This window comes from Henckelia pumila, chromosome 3, assembly GCF_033568475.1.
Source record: "Henckelia pumila isolate YLH828 chromosome 3, ASM3356847v2, whole genome shotgun sequence".
Classification (NCBI taxonomy): Eukaryota; Viridiplantae; Streptophyta; class Magnoliopsida; order Lamiales; family Gesneriaceae; genus Henckelia; species Henckelia pumila.
In genome coordinates, this window is record NC_133122.1 from 166,999,900 (window position 1) to 167,014,269 (window position 14,370).

The following is a 14,370-nucleotide window of genomic DNA, read 5'->3' on the forward strand; positions in this document are numbered from 1 at the left end:
CCAACCCGGGAGTGTCCCGGGTGGCCCGCGGAAAAATTAATATTTTATTAAAAATTAATTTTAATATGTTAAAATTTTATTTTTGGTCCGGTCAAAAATTGTTTTTGATTGGTTCACGAGATTTCGGATCGAATTGTTCGAGTCCGTAAATTTTAAAATTGATTTTGGATAAATTTGAATTTTTGGAAAATTTTAATATTTTATCCGTAAATTGAATTTTGAAATCAATTATTTTGGTACAATTGATGATAAGATATGATCTTATGATATATTAGATAAAATATGATTTTATTTGTAAAATTGGATTTTATAGATAAAATATGATTTTATTTGATATGGAGATAAAATATGATTTTATATGTGAAATGTGATTTTATATATAAAATATGATTTTATCTTGTTTAAATTTGAATTGCCACAGCATGTTATCCAATAAATTAATTTTGAATTAAATGTTATTGGATAAGGATGATCGATTGCCATGACCAATTTTGTAGGTGTATGTTAGGAATTTACATTTTGTCTTTATTGTTGTTGGTTTTATTAATGGGCCTGGTTTATGGCCCGATATGAATGTCATATGTAATAAAAGTGGGCTTGGTTTATAGCCCGTTCCCACCCCCTAAAAATGTATCCCCTACTTGTCATTGTTATTTAATTGTAAATACATTAGATTTAGTGGGAGATCAAGATTTGAAGATGGTGGGCCCAGCAGACAATGAAGACTGAAGAAATGTAAATTGGAAGCATATGTAATAGGATTGCATTTGCATACTGCATATTACCTAGGATTGGACTAAGACCCGTGATTGGCAACCACGGGTCAATTAGAAATGGAATCGATCATCCTATATAATATGTGATATTATGATTGTATGCATGTTTAGACATAAATTGCGTGAATCCGGCAATGCATGCAATAAATTAAATATGATGAGACAAATATTTTTATAAATAAAATCCCTCATTTTAAATATGATTTAAAATTTATATAAAGATAAATAAAGGAAATTTAAATATTGTTTAAATGTTCCTACCTTCCATCAACGGTCAATGTATGTGATGCTACCTGCGGATACGGTCCGGCTCATATTATTGGGGGGGCCCGTCCGTCGGAAAAGCTGTACATTGGATCGACAAATGTTGTAAGTTGGGTGGAACTCCCATGGGATCGGCTCATATTATTGGGGGATCCACATGGCGACCGTCCATCACAACTTAATATTGATGGGTCATCTTGACATGTCACTTTAAACGGCGTCATATTATTGGGCCCTTATTGGACATGAGGTAAATACATGGGGGTTGCTTTGGAAGCAATTGGGCTCTACCTTTTGAGAATTATGGTTGGCTGATATTATTCGGGACCATAAGTTTGTCAATTGGACTCCATGTTCTCACTAAGGAAAAAGTTTCCCGTTTTCACTAGAGGGTGGTGAAATCGTTAAAATAGTGGGAGTGAGATTCATAAAATTAAATTCGCCTATTTTATGTCTTAGTAAATTGTTAAACAATCATTGATATATGTCTGTTTTTCCTTTTCAGTATTTCATACAATGAATTCGCGAAATCCTTTATTCTCGATCCTCGAACAAAACAAGCTGACTGGCGCCAACTATACGGAATGGTTCCGGAAGTTGAAGATTGTCTTAACTTCGGAGAAAATGCTCTACGTGTTAGAGAAAGCACCTCCGAAGGAAGCACCAGCTGACATAAGTCCGGAGGAATTGGCCAAACTTGATGCATGGTGTGACCATGACATCAAGACCAAATGCTATATGCAAGCCTCGATGTCTGATGAACTCCAGAGGCGATTTGAAGACACGGTGAATGCTGCTGACATTCACACGCAACTCAAGGAACTTTTTGGGGCTCAGTCGAGGGCTGAAAGGTTCTCTACTGTTAAGGAGTTGATGACGTGCCGCATGCGTGAAGGGACTTCGGTCCGTGATCATGGGGTACGAGTGATTTGGCTCATACAGAAGTTAGCGACCCTTGATTTGGTGTTGGAGCATGAACTCAATGTGGACTTGCTGCTTCTATCTCTTCCTTCTTCATTTGATGGATTCGTGATAAATTTTAATATGAACAAGATAGAGGCCACCCTTGAAGAGATGGTCAATATGCTCGTTACATATGAATCCACACTTAAGAAGGATAAGCCAGCTTTCTTGGTGGGCTCCTCATCTTCTGCTAAGAAGGGGCCAAGTATGAAGGGCAAGAAACGTTCTGCCCCACCCAAGAAAGTGGAACCCGAGAAGAAGCAAAAGACAAAGGCTTCAAACGATGGAAAATCCAAGGATGTTTGCCATTACTGCAAGAAGCCGGGTCATTGGAAGCGCAACTGCAAGGAGTATCTTGAGCAGTTGGGAACTGCAAAGGGTATGTTCTATATCGAAATAAACATGTCACTTAATACAACTTCTTGGGTATTGGATACCGGATGTGGTTCTCACATTTGCAATGATTTGCAGGTGATGACAAGAAGTCGCAGGCTTAGAATGGGTGAGACCCAGCTGAGGCTCGGGAATGGTTCCAGAGTTGAAGCTACGGCCATTGGAGATGTTTGTTTGATTTTGCAGAATGGTTTTAAATTATTGTTGAGAGATGTTTTATTTGTGCCAGATTTAATTAAAAACATTATTTCTATTTCTATGCTTGATAGAGATGGTTATTCTTGTAATTTTGTGAATGGGATTTGCAGTATTTACAAGAATGAATGTTTAATTGGAAATGGACAACTTGAAAACGATCTATATAATTTAAAACTAAAAGACGTTCCAGTGAATTGTATTGACAAACCGGCAACAACAAACAAAAGGAAAATCGATAGTCAAAACCCGGCAAACCTTTGGCACGCTAGACTAGGTCATATTTCCTCAAGGAGGATGAACAAGCTAGTGGGAGAGGGCATGTTTGATATGTCTGGTATTAACTCTCTACCTACTTGTGAATCCTGCCTAAAAGGGAAAATGACTAAATCTCCTTTTAAGGGGAAGCCTGAACGTAGTCAAAATCTGTTGGATTTGATCCATACAGATGTTTGTGGTCCATTTAGAGTAGGGACTCAACATGGCCACACCTACTTCATTACCTTTACTGATGATTATTCTAGGTATGGGTATTTATATTTAATGAAATATAAGTCTGAAGCATTTGAAAAGTTCAAAGAATTCAAGGCTGAAGTAGAAAACAAGCTAGGTAAAAGTATTAAAGCACTTCGATCGGATCGAGGTGGAGAATACTTGAGTACCGAGTTTTTGGACTATCTGAAAGAGAATGGGATTCTCTCTCAGTGGACTCCTCCTATGACACCACAGCTTAATGGTGTATCGGAGCGTCGTAATCGAACTTTGTTGGACATGGTTCGATCTATGATGAGCTTCACTGAGCTTCCACCTTCGTTTTGGGGCTATGCGCTTGAAACGGCGGTACTGTTGTTGAATAACGTCCACACTAAAGCAGTGGACAAAACACCATACGAGTTATGGAATGGCAAAGCTCCTAAGTATTCATACTTGAGGATTTGGGGATGTCCTGCTTACGTGAAGCGGACAGTGGGAGATAAGTTGGATAGTCGATCCAGCTTGTGTTATTTTGTGGGGTATCCGAAGAATTCAATCGGATATTATTTCTATTATCCTGCTGAAACAAAGGTGTTTGTTTCACGGAATGCCACCTTCTTGGAGAAGGAGTTCTTATTGGATAAGAAAGGCGAGATGATGGAACTCGAAGAAGTTCGAGAAGAACCCGAAATACAAAATAACGATCCCACACCTCAGGAACCATTGCTGGACACGCCTGCACCTAGAAGATCCGAGAGGACTTCTAGACCTCCAGTTCGATATGGTCTTCTTCTTGAAGAGGGTCAAGATGAACCCGACATTGGATGTGATCCAAGAAGCTTCAAGGAAGCAATTTCTGATGCGGATTCGAATTTATGGCTTGAAGCTATGCAATCAGAATTGGATTCGATGCATACTAACCAAGTCTGGACTTTAGTGGATCCTCCCGATGGAATTGTTCCAATAGGGTGTAAATGGATCTACAAAAGAAAGCTTGGGCCTGATGGTAAGGTATTGACCTACAAGGCGCGATTGGTGGCTAAAGGTTATACTCAAAGGCAAGGAGTTGACTATGACGAAACCTTTTCACCAGTTGCAATGTTCAAGTCCATAAGAATCCTTATTGCCATAGCTGCATGGTATGACTATGAGATATGACAAATGGATGTGAAGACTGCTTTTCTTAATGGAGACATTAAGGAAGAAATCTATATGAAGCAGCCTGAGGGGTACACATCCATGGGAAGCGAGCATAAGGTATGCAAGCTTCAGAGATCAATTTATGGTCTAAAACAAGCATCAAGAAGTTGGAACCAGAAATTTGATGAAACAATTAAAGACTTTGGTTTCATCAAGAACCCGGAGGAACCTTGCGTGTACAAGAAAGTAGTTAAGGATGCGGTGACATTCTTAGTACTTTATGTTGATGACATCCTACTCATTGGGAATGATGTAGGGATGTTGCAGTCAACAAAGATATGGTTATCAGGTAGATTTTCGATGAAGGATTTGGGTGAGGCATCCTACATTCTAGGGATTCAGATCTATAGAGATAGATCTAAGAGAATGATAGGACTCACTCAATCAACCTACATCGATACCATATTGAAACGGTTTTCAATGGATGGGTCCAAGAGAGGACATCTACCCATGTGTCAGGGAGTTTCTCTATCCAAGTCTATGTGTCCCAAGACTGATGCAGAGATAGAGAATATGACACATGTACCATATGCGTCAGCTATAGGTAGTATCATGTATGGGATGATATCTACCAGACCGGATGTAGCATTTGCTCTGAGTGTCACGAGCAGATATCAGTCTAATCCTGGTCAAATGCATTGGAAAGCCGTGAAGGACATTCTTAAGTACTTGCGAAGGACTAAGAATATGTTCATGGTTTATGGAGGACGAGAACTCAAATTGGAAGGCTATACCGACTCTAGCTTCCAAAGTGATGTGGATGACTCGAAGTCAACCTCTGGATTTGTGTTCATGCTCAATGGCGGTGCTGTCTCTTGGAAGAGTTCCAAGCAGGACACCACAGCGGATTCCACCACTGAGGCTGAATACATTGCAGCATCAGCTGCTGCTAAAGAGGCCGTTTGGATGAGGAATTTCGTCCAAGAGTTGGGCGTCATTCCTGAATTTGTTGGTCCAGTCCCGGTGTACTGCGACAACACGGGTGCCGTTGCTCAAGCAAAGGAACCAAGGTCTCATCAAAGATCCAAACACGTACTGAGGAAATACCACATAATCCGGGAGATTGTGGAAAGAGGAGACATCAGTGTCGAACGAGTGGCCTCTGCAGACAATATCGCTGATCCACTTACTAAGCCTTTGCCAGGACCATTGTTTGACAAACATCGCGAAGCAATGGGTCTACGTAGTATGACTAGTTGGCTATAGGGCAAGTGGGAGATTGTAAGAGTGGGTGCCCAGTGAGCCAACTGTGTGGCTATGGGCTTTGTTGACTCTTTGTATAAACAATCTTTTGTTTAATATTATTTACACTTTTATGGCAATGACTTTATATTACTTCATATTGTTATATTGTGATATACTATTGTTGTTTTGATAAAGACCTTGAATATACTATAGTGTATGTAAGATGTGGTAGAACATGGAGATGTCTATCATGAAATACATCTTATAGTCACTGTATATTCTAAAACCGTTCCTAGTCGATTGAGCCGTCCGATAATAAGGATAAGGATCGCTCGAGTTTGAGACTAGCATTTGCGATGCGGAGTACCACGTTTCATTGGTAGGGAACATGGAGATGTTCGAAGCATGCAAATGGATATTCATAGGATGAATAGTCGAACTACCCTATCCGGACTTTCCAAGTGGTTATCACTTATCGAGTGGATAAAGTCCGCGGTTTTGGTTGTACACCATTAGTCCTTACGACTTGAAACATCATGGAGACTCTATATGCTAGTACTGTGCTTTGACTCGTTTACCGACTCTGAGGGGGTCATCAGGTGTCGAGATTGGGTACAGTTACGACACATATAGGAGTCAATGCATTGTTGTCAAGGATTCACCACATACTTGCGAGTGTGGATATCCTATGCGATCTGAGGAGATATTAGTGTGACAAATCTCTGGCCAGAGTACTTGATGTGATTTAAGAAATGGTTTCTTAGTAGCACATGCGATGTCACTAATTTGATCTTCAAGATGCATTGCATAGTTATCGAATCTTGAGCGACTCTCGATATACCAATGGTTGTTGATTCGATCGGGATATTTGGATGAAGGGACCGTACTGTACGTTAACCAAAATCTACTGGTTCTTGTAGGCACTATCAGTGATACCTAGGGAATCATGGGGCGATGTTGCTAGGCGCTTTACCATGATTCGTTGGGCAAGTCGGAAAGTGTTGTTCCGAGTCACAAGGAGTTGTGAGCCCACGGCTAGCTGTATCCCTGAACCATTGAGGGTCACACAGTGTAATGGAGTTTTAATCCCCGTTGAGATAGTTAAATTTAAAGAGTTAAATTTAATGAACTAAGGAGTTGGACTTCTTAAATAAGAGTAAGGGAGTAGGATTTCCTAAAATGACATAGGGATGGACATTTTTGGAAACCACTGAATTCGGATTCAGGAAAATTTATTTTGACTTTAAAATGTGCAGAAATGGTTTCTGTGCACATTGGTGAAATCGTTTCATCAATCGGAGTCACGATGAATTTTATATTAATTTCTGAACGAGCGGGCTTTGCTTGTCGGGCCCCAGCTTATGACTAATGGGCCCTAAGGTGTTAGTGGCCTGCATTATAAATAAGTTATTTCAGTACAGAAATTACACACGATAGCTCATAATTTTGAGAGAAAAAAAATCGAAACCCTAGCCCCTCTCTCAAGCTTGGCCGTCGCCCCCCTCCCTCTCTGTCTGAGAAATTCCGGTCTGTGATTTTGAATCGCAGTAAGGAATAACGAATCAAATTCGTGTATTCTCTTCGCAGAAAACTTCTGATAGATTTTCTAGTGCAATCTATCAGAGGGATTAAACCTCTGTTCGTGGACCTGATTGAAGGCGTTCATCGGTTCCAGGGAGAGACAACAAGAGCAGAATTGTTCTGTTGGTGTCCATTAATCTCGTTGCGAGATTTGAGGTAAAATTTATTTAATTGTTATTTAAATTTTACACACACGTAATTCAATCGATGAACGGTTGATACCCATACCATGGAAACGTTCCATGAAAAATTTTTAAACTTCCGCTACACCGGGTATCAATCGTAATTGGTCTGGGAACTCGCCAGTTTTCCAACAATAGCTATCATGAAACACATCTTATAGTCACTGTATATTCTAAACCGTTCCTAGTCGATTGAGTCGTCCGTTAATAAGGATAAGGATCGCTCGAGATTGAGACTAGCATTTGCGATGCAGAGTACCACGTTTCATTGGTAAGGAACATAGAGATGTTCGAAGCATGCAAATGGATATTCATACGATGAATGATCGAACTACCCTATCCGGACTTTCCAAGTGGTTATCACTTATCGAGTGGATAAAGTCCGCGGTTTTGGTTGTACACCATTAGTCCTTACTACTTGAAACATCATTGAGACTCTATATGCTAGTACTGTGCTTTGACTCGTTTACCGACTCTATTGGGGTCATCAGGTGTCGGGATTGGGTACAGTTACAACACATATAGGAGTCGATGCTTTGTTGTCAAGGATTCACCACATACTTGCGAGTGTGGATATCCTATGCGATCTGAGGAGATATTAGTGTGACGAATCTCTGGCCAGAGTACATGATGTGTTTTAAGAAATGGTTTCTTAGTAACACATGCGATGTCACTATTTGATCTTCAAGATGTATTGCATTGTTATCGAATCTCGAACGACTCTCGATTTACCAATGGTTGTTGATTCGATCGGGATATATGGATGAAGGGACCGTATTGTACGCTAACCAAAATCTATTGGTTCTTGCAGGCACTATCAGTGATACCTAGGGAATCATGGGGCGATGTTGCTAGGCGCTCTTACCATGATTCGATGGGCAAGTCGGAAATCGTTGTTCCGAGTCACAAGGAGTTGTGAGCCCACGGCTAGCTGTATCCCTAAACCATTGAGGGTCACACATAGTAATGGATTTTTAATCCCCGTTGAGATAGATAAATTTAAAGAGTTAAATTTAATGAACAAAGAAGTTGGACTTCTTGTTTAAGAGTAGAGGAGTAAGATTTTCTAAAATGATATAGGGATGGGCATTTTTGGAAATCACTGAATTCGGATTCAGAAAAATTTATCTTGACTTCAAAAGGTGCAGAAATGGTTTCTGTGAACATTGGTAAAATCGGTTTATCAATCAGAGTCACGATGAATTTTATATTAATTTCTGAACATGCGGGCTTTGCTTGTCAGGCTTAAACTTATGACTAATGGGCCCTAAGCTGTTAGCGGCCTACATTATAAATAAGTTATTGCAGTACAGAAATTAGACACAACAGGTCACAATTTTCGAAAAACCCTAGTTTTCTCTCTAACAGTGGCCGCCCCCCTCCCCTCTGCTCGGGAAAAGTCCAGCCTGTGAATTTTGAATTACAGTCTGGTTTAACGGATCAAATTCGTTAATTCTCTTCGTAGAAACTTCTGATAGATTTTCTAGTGCAATCTATCAGAGGGATTAAATCTCTATTCGTGGACCTGATTGAAGAACAGTTCGTCCATCAGTTCCAGGGAGATACAACAAGAGCAGAGCAATCTGTTGGTGTCAATAATCTCGATTCGAGATTGGAGGTAAAAATTTATAATTGTTATTTAATTTTTACACACACAATTTAATCGTAAAGTTTTGATACCCATTATGGAATCGTTCCATATAAAATTTTTAAACTTTCGCTGCACCGGGTATCAATTCTGATTGATCTGATCGCCGTTCTCCAACAGTGGTATCAGAGCCAGGTTGCTCAGATCAAGCGATTAAATTAATCGATTGTACAAAAATTTTTAAGCCTCGATTTTTGAAACAAAATAAATTTTTTTTTTTAAATTAAAAATTTTTCGGGCAAAAACACGGGCAGCGATCGTCGCTGCCCAGGGCAGCGATCGTCGCTGCCTGGCCCGAGCCCCTTTTGGGGCGCGGGCAGCCCGGGAGCGTCCCGGGCGGCCCGCGGAAAAATTAATTTTTAATTTTTAAAATTAAAATTTTAATATGTTAAAATTCTATTTTTGGTCCGATCGAAAATTGTTTTTGATAGGTCCACGAGGCGTCGGATCGAATTGTTCGAGTCCGAAAATTTTAAAATTGATTTTCGGATAAATTTGAATTTTTGGAAAATTTATAGATTTTATCCGTTAAATCAGATTTTATGAAATTAATTATTTTTGGTACAATTGATGATAAGATATGATCTTATGGAAATATTGAGTAAAATATGATTTTATGTATAAAATTGGATTTTATATGTAAAATATGATTTTATTTGATAAAAAGATAAAATATGATTTTGTATGTAAAATAAGATTTTATATATGAAATATGATTTTATCCTTTTAATTTAAATTGTCATTGCATGTTATCCAATAAATTAATTTTGAATTAAATGTTATTGGATAAGGATGATCGATTGCCATGACCAATTTTGTAGGTGTATGTTAGGAATTTACATTTGTTTTTATTGTTGTTGGATTTATTAATGGGCCTGGTTTATGGCCCAATATGAATTGTCATATGTAATAAAAGTGGGCCTGGTTTATGGCCCGTTCCCACCCCTTAAAATGTATCCCCTACTTGTCATGGTTATTTATTGTAAATACATTAGACTTAGTGGGAGATGAAGATTTGAAGACGGAGATGGGCCCAGCAGACAATAAAGACAGAAGAAATGTAAATTGGAAGCACAATGTAATAGGATTGCATTGCATACCTGCATATTACCTAGGATTGGACTAAGACTCATGATTGGCAACCACGGGTCGATTAGAAATGGAATCGATCATCCTATATAATATATGATATTATTGTTGTATGCATGTTTTAGACAAAATTGTGTGAATCCGGCAAGCATACAAATTATAAAATGATGAGACAAATTTTCAAAATTAAAAATCCCTCATTTTAAATATGATTTAAAATTGATATCAAGATAAATAAAGGAAATTTAAAATTGTTTAAATGTTCCTACCTTCCATCAACGATCAATGTATGAGATGCTACCCGTGGATACGGTCCGGCTCATATTATTGGGGGGGCCCGTTCGTCGGAAAGTTGTACATTGGATCGAAACATGTTGTAAGTTGGGTGGAACTCCCATGGGATCGGCTCATATTATTGGGGGATCCACATGGCGACCGTCCATCACAACTTAATATTGATGGGTCATCGTGACATGTCACAATAAACGGCGTCATATTATTGGGCCCTTATTGGACATGAGGTAAAAACGTGGAGGTTGCTTTGGAAGCAATTGGGCTCTACCTTTTGAAAATTGTGGTTGGCTGATATTATTCGGGACCATAGTTTGTCAATTGGACTCAATGTTCTCACTAAGGAAACAGTTTCCCGTTTTCACTAGAGGGTAGTGAAATCGTTAAAATAGTGGGAGTGAGATTCATAAAATAAATTTTGCCTATTTTATGTCTTAGTAAATTAATTAAACAATCACTGATTATTGTCTGTTTCTTTTCAGTATTTCATTAAGATGAATTCGCGCAATCCACTATTCTCTATTCTCGAACAAAATAAACTGACTGGCGCAAACTATACGGAATGGTTCCGTAAGTTGAAGATTGTCTTGACCTCGGAGAAGATGCTCTACGTGTTAGAAAAATCTCCTCCGAAGGAAGCACCAGCTGATATAAGTCCGGAAGAGTTGGCCAAACTTGATACATGGTGGGACCATGATATCAAGGCCAAATGCTATATGCAAGCCTCGATGTCTGATGAACTCCAGAGGCGATTTGAGGACACCGTGAATGCTGCTGACATTCACGTACAACTCAAGGAACTTTTTGGGGCTCAATTGAGAGCTGAAAGGTTCGCTACTGTAAAAGAGCTAATGACGTGTCGCATGCGTGAAGGGACTTCGGTCCGTGATCATGGGGTACGAGTGATTTGGGTCATACAGAAGTTGGTAACGCTTGATTTGGTGTTGGAGCATGAACTCAATGTGGACTTATTACTTCTCTCTCTTCCTTCTTCGTTTGACGGATTTGTGGTGAATTTCAATATGAACAAGATAGAGGCCTTCCTTGAAGAGATGGTCAATATGCTTGTAACATATGAAGCCACTTTAAAGAAGGATAAACCAGTTCTCTTGGTGGGCTCCTCTTCTTCTGCTAAGAAGGGGCCAAGTACAAAGGGTAAGAAACGTTCTACCCCACCCAAGAAAACCGGACCCGAGAAGAAGAACAAGACAAAGGCTTCAAACATGGAAAAGTCCAAGGATGTTTGCCATCACTACAAGAAACCCGGTCATTGGAAACGTAACTGCAAGAAATATCTAGAGCAGTTACGAACTGCGAAGGGTATGTTCTATATTGAAATAAATGTTTCACTTAATACTACTTCTTGGGTATTGGATACCGGATGTGGATCTCACATTTGCAATGATTTGCAGGTGATGACAAGAAGTCGCAAGCTTAGAATGGGTGAGACCCAGCTGAGACTCGGAAATGGTTCTAGAGTTAAAGCTAAAGCTGTGGGAGATGTTTATTTAATTTTGCAAAACGATTTTAAGTTACTTTTGAGAGATGTTTTATTTGTTCCAGATTTGATTTAAAACATTATTTATGTTTCTATGCTTGATAGAGATGGTTTTTCTTGCAATTTTGTGAATGGGATTTGCAATATTTACAAGAATGAATGTTTGATTGGAAATGGACAACTTGAAAACGATCTATATAACTTAAAATTGAAAGACGTTCCAATAAATTATGTTGATAAACCGGCAACAACAAACAAAAGGAAAATCGATAGTCAAAACCCGGAAAACCTTTGGCATGCTAGGCTAGGTCATATTTCCTCAAGGAGGATGAACAAGCTAGTGGGAGAGGGCATGTTTGATATGTCTTATATTAACTCTCTACCTACTTGTGAATCCTGCCTGAAAGGAAAAATGACTAAATCTCCTTTTAAGGGGAAACCTGAGCGTAGTCAAAATCTGTTGGATTTGATCCATACAGATGTTTGTGGTCCATTTAGAATTGGTACTCAATATGGCCACACCTACTTCATTACCTTTACTGATGATTATTCAAGGTAAGGGTATTTATATTTAATGAAATATAAGTCTGAAGCATTTGAAAAGTTCAAAGAATTCAAGGCTGAAGTAGAAAACAAGCTAGGTAAAAGTATTAAAGCACTTCGATCGGATCGAGGTGGAGAATACTTGAGTACCGAGTTTTTGGACTATCTGAAAGAGAATGGGATTCTCTCTCAGTGGACTCCTCCTATGACACCTCAGCTGAATGGTGTATCGGAGCGTCGTAATCGAACTTTGTTGGACATGGTTCGATCCATGATGAGCTTCACTGAGCTTCCACCTTCGTTTTGGGGCTATGCGCTTGAAACGGCGGTATTGTTGTTGAACAACGTCCACACTAAAGCAGTGGACAAAACACCATACGAGTTATGGAATGGCAAAACTCCTAAGTATTCGTACTTGAGGATTTGGGGATGTCCTGCTTACGTGAAGCAGACAGTGGGAGATAAGTTGGATAGTCGATCCACCTTATGTTATTTTGTAGGGTATCCGAAGAATTCAATCGGATATTATTTCTATCATCCTGCTGAAACAAAGGTGTTTGTTTCAAGGAATGCCACCTTCTTGGAGAAGGAGTTCTTATTGGAACTCGAAGAAATTCGAGAAGAACCCGAAATACAAAATAATGATCCAACACCTCAGGAACCATTGATGGGCACGCCTATACCTAGAAGATCCGAGAGGACTTCTAGACCTCTTATTCGATATGGTCTTCTTCTTGAAGGGGATCAAGATGAACCCGACGTTGGATATGATCCAAGAAACTTCAAGGAAGCAATTTCTGATGCGGATTCAAATTTATGGCTTGAAGCTATGCAGTCGGAAATAGATTCGATGCATACAAACCAAGTTTGGTCTTTAGTAGATCATCCCGATGGAATTGTTCCAATAGGGTGTAAATGGATCTACAAGAGAAAGCTTGGGCCTGATGGTAAGATATTGACCTACAAGGCGCGATTGGTAGCGAAAGGTTATACTCAAAGACAAGGAGTTGACTATGATGAAACCTTTTCACCAGTTGCAATGTTCAAGTCCATAAGAATCCTTATTGCCATAGCTGCTTGGTATGACTATGAGATATGGAAAATGGATGTGAAGACTGCATTTCTTAATGGAAACATTAAGGAAGAGATCTATATGACGCAGCCTGAGGGATACACATCCATGGAAAGCGAGCATAAGGTATGCAAGCTTCAAAGATCAATCTATGGTCTAAAACAAGCATCAAGAAGTTGGAACCAGAAATTTGATGAAACAATAAAGGATTTTGGTTTCATCAAGAACCCGGAGGAACCATGCGTGTACAAGAAAGTAGTTAAGGATGCTGTGACATTCTTAGTACTTTATGTTGATGACATCCTACTCATTGGGAATGACGTAGGGATGTTGCAGTCAACAAAGATATGGTTATCAGGTAGATTCTCGATGAAGGATTTGGGTGAGGCATCCTATATTCTAGGGATACAGATCTATAGAGATAGATCTAAGAGAATGATAGGACTCACTCAAGCAACCTACATCGACACCATATTGAAACGGTTTTCAATGGATGGGTCCAAGAGAGGACATCTACCTATGTGTCATGGAGTTTCTCTATCCAGGTCTATGTGTCCCAAGACTGATGAAGAGATAGAGAAAATGACACATGTACCATATGCGTCAGCCATAGGTAGTATCATGTATGGGATGATATCTACCAGACCGGATGTAGCATTTGCTCTGAGTGTCACAAGCAGATATCAAGCTAATCCCGGTCAAATGCATTGGAAAGCCGTGAAGGACATTCTTAAGTACTTACGAAGGACTAAGAATATGTTCATGGTATATAGAGGAAGAGAACTAAAATTGGAAGGCTATACCGACTCTAGCTTCCAAAGTGACGTGGATGACTCGAAGTCAACCTCTGGATTTGTGTTCATGCTCAATGGCGGTGCTGTCTCTTGGAAGAGTTCCAAGCAGGACACCACAACGGATTCCACCACTGAGGCAGAATACATTGCAGCATCAGCTGCTGCTAAAGAGGTCGTTTGGATGAGGAATTTCGTCCAAGAGTTGGGCGTTATTCCGGAAGT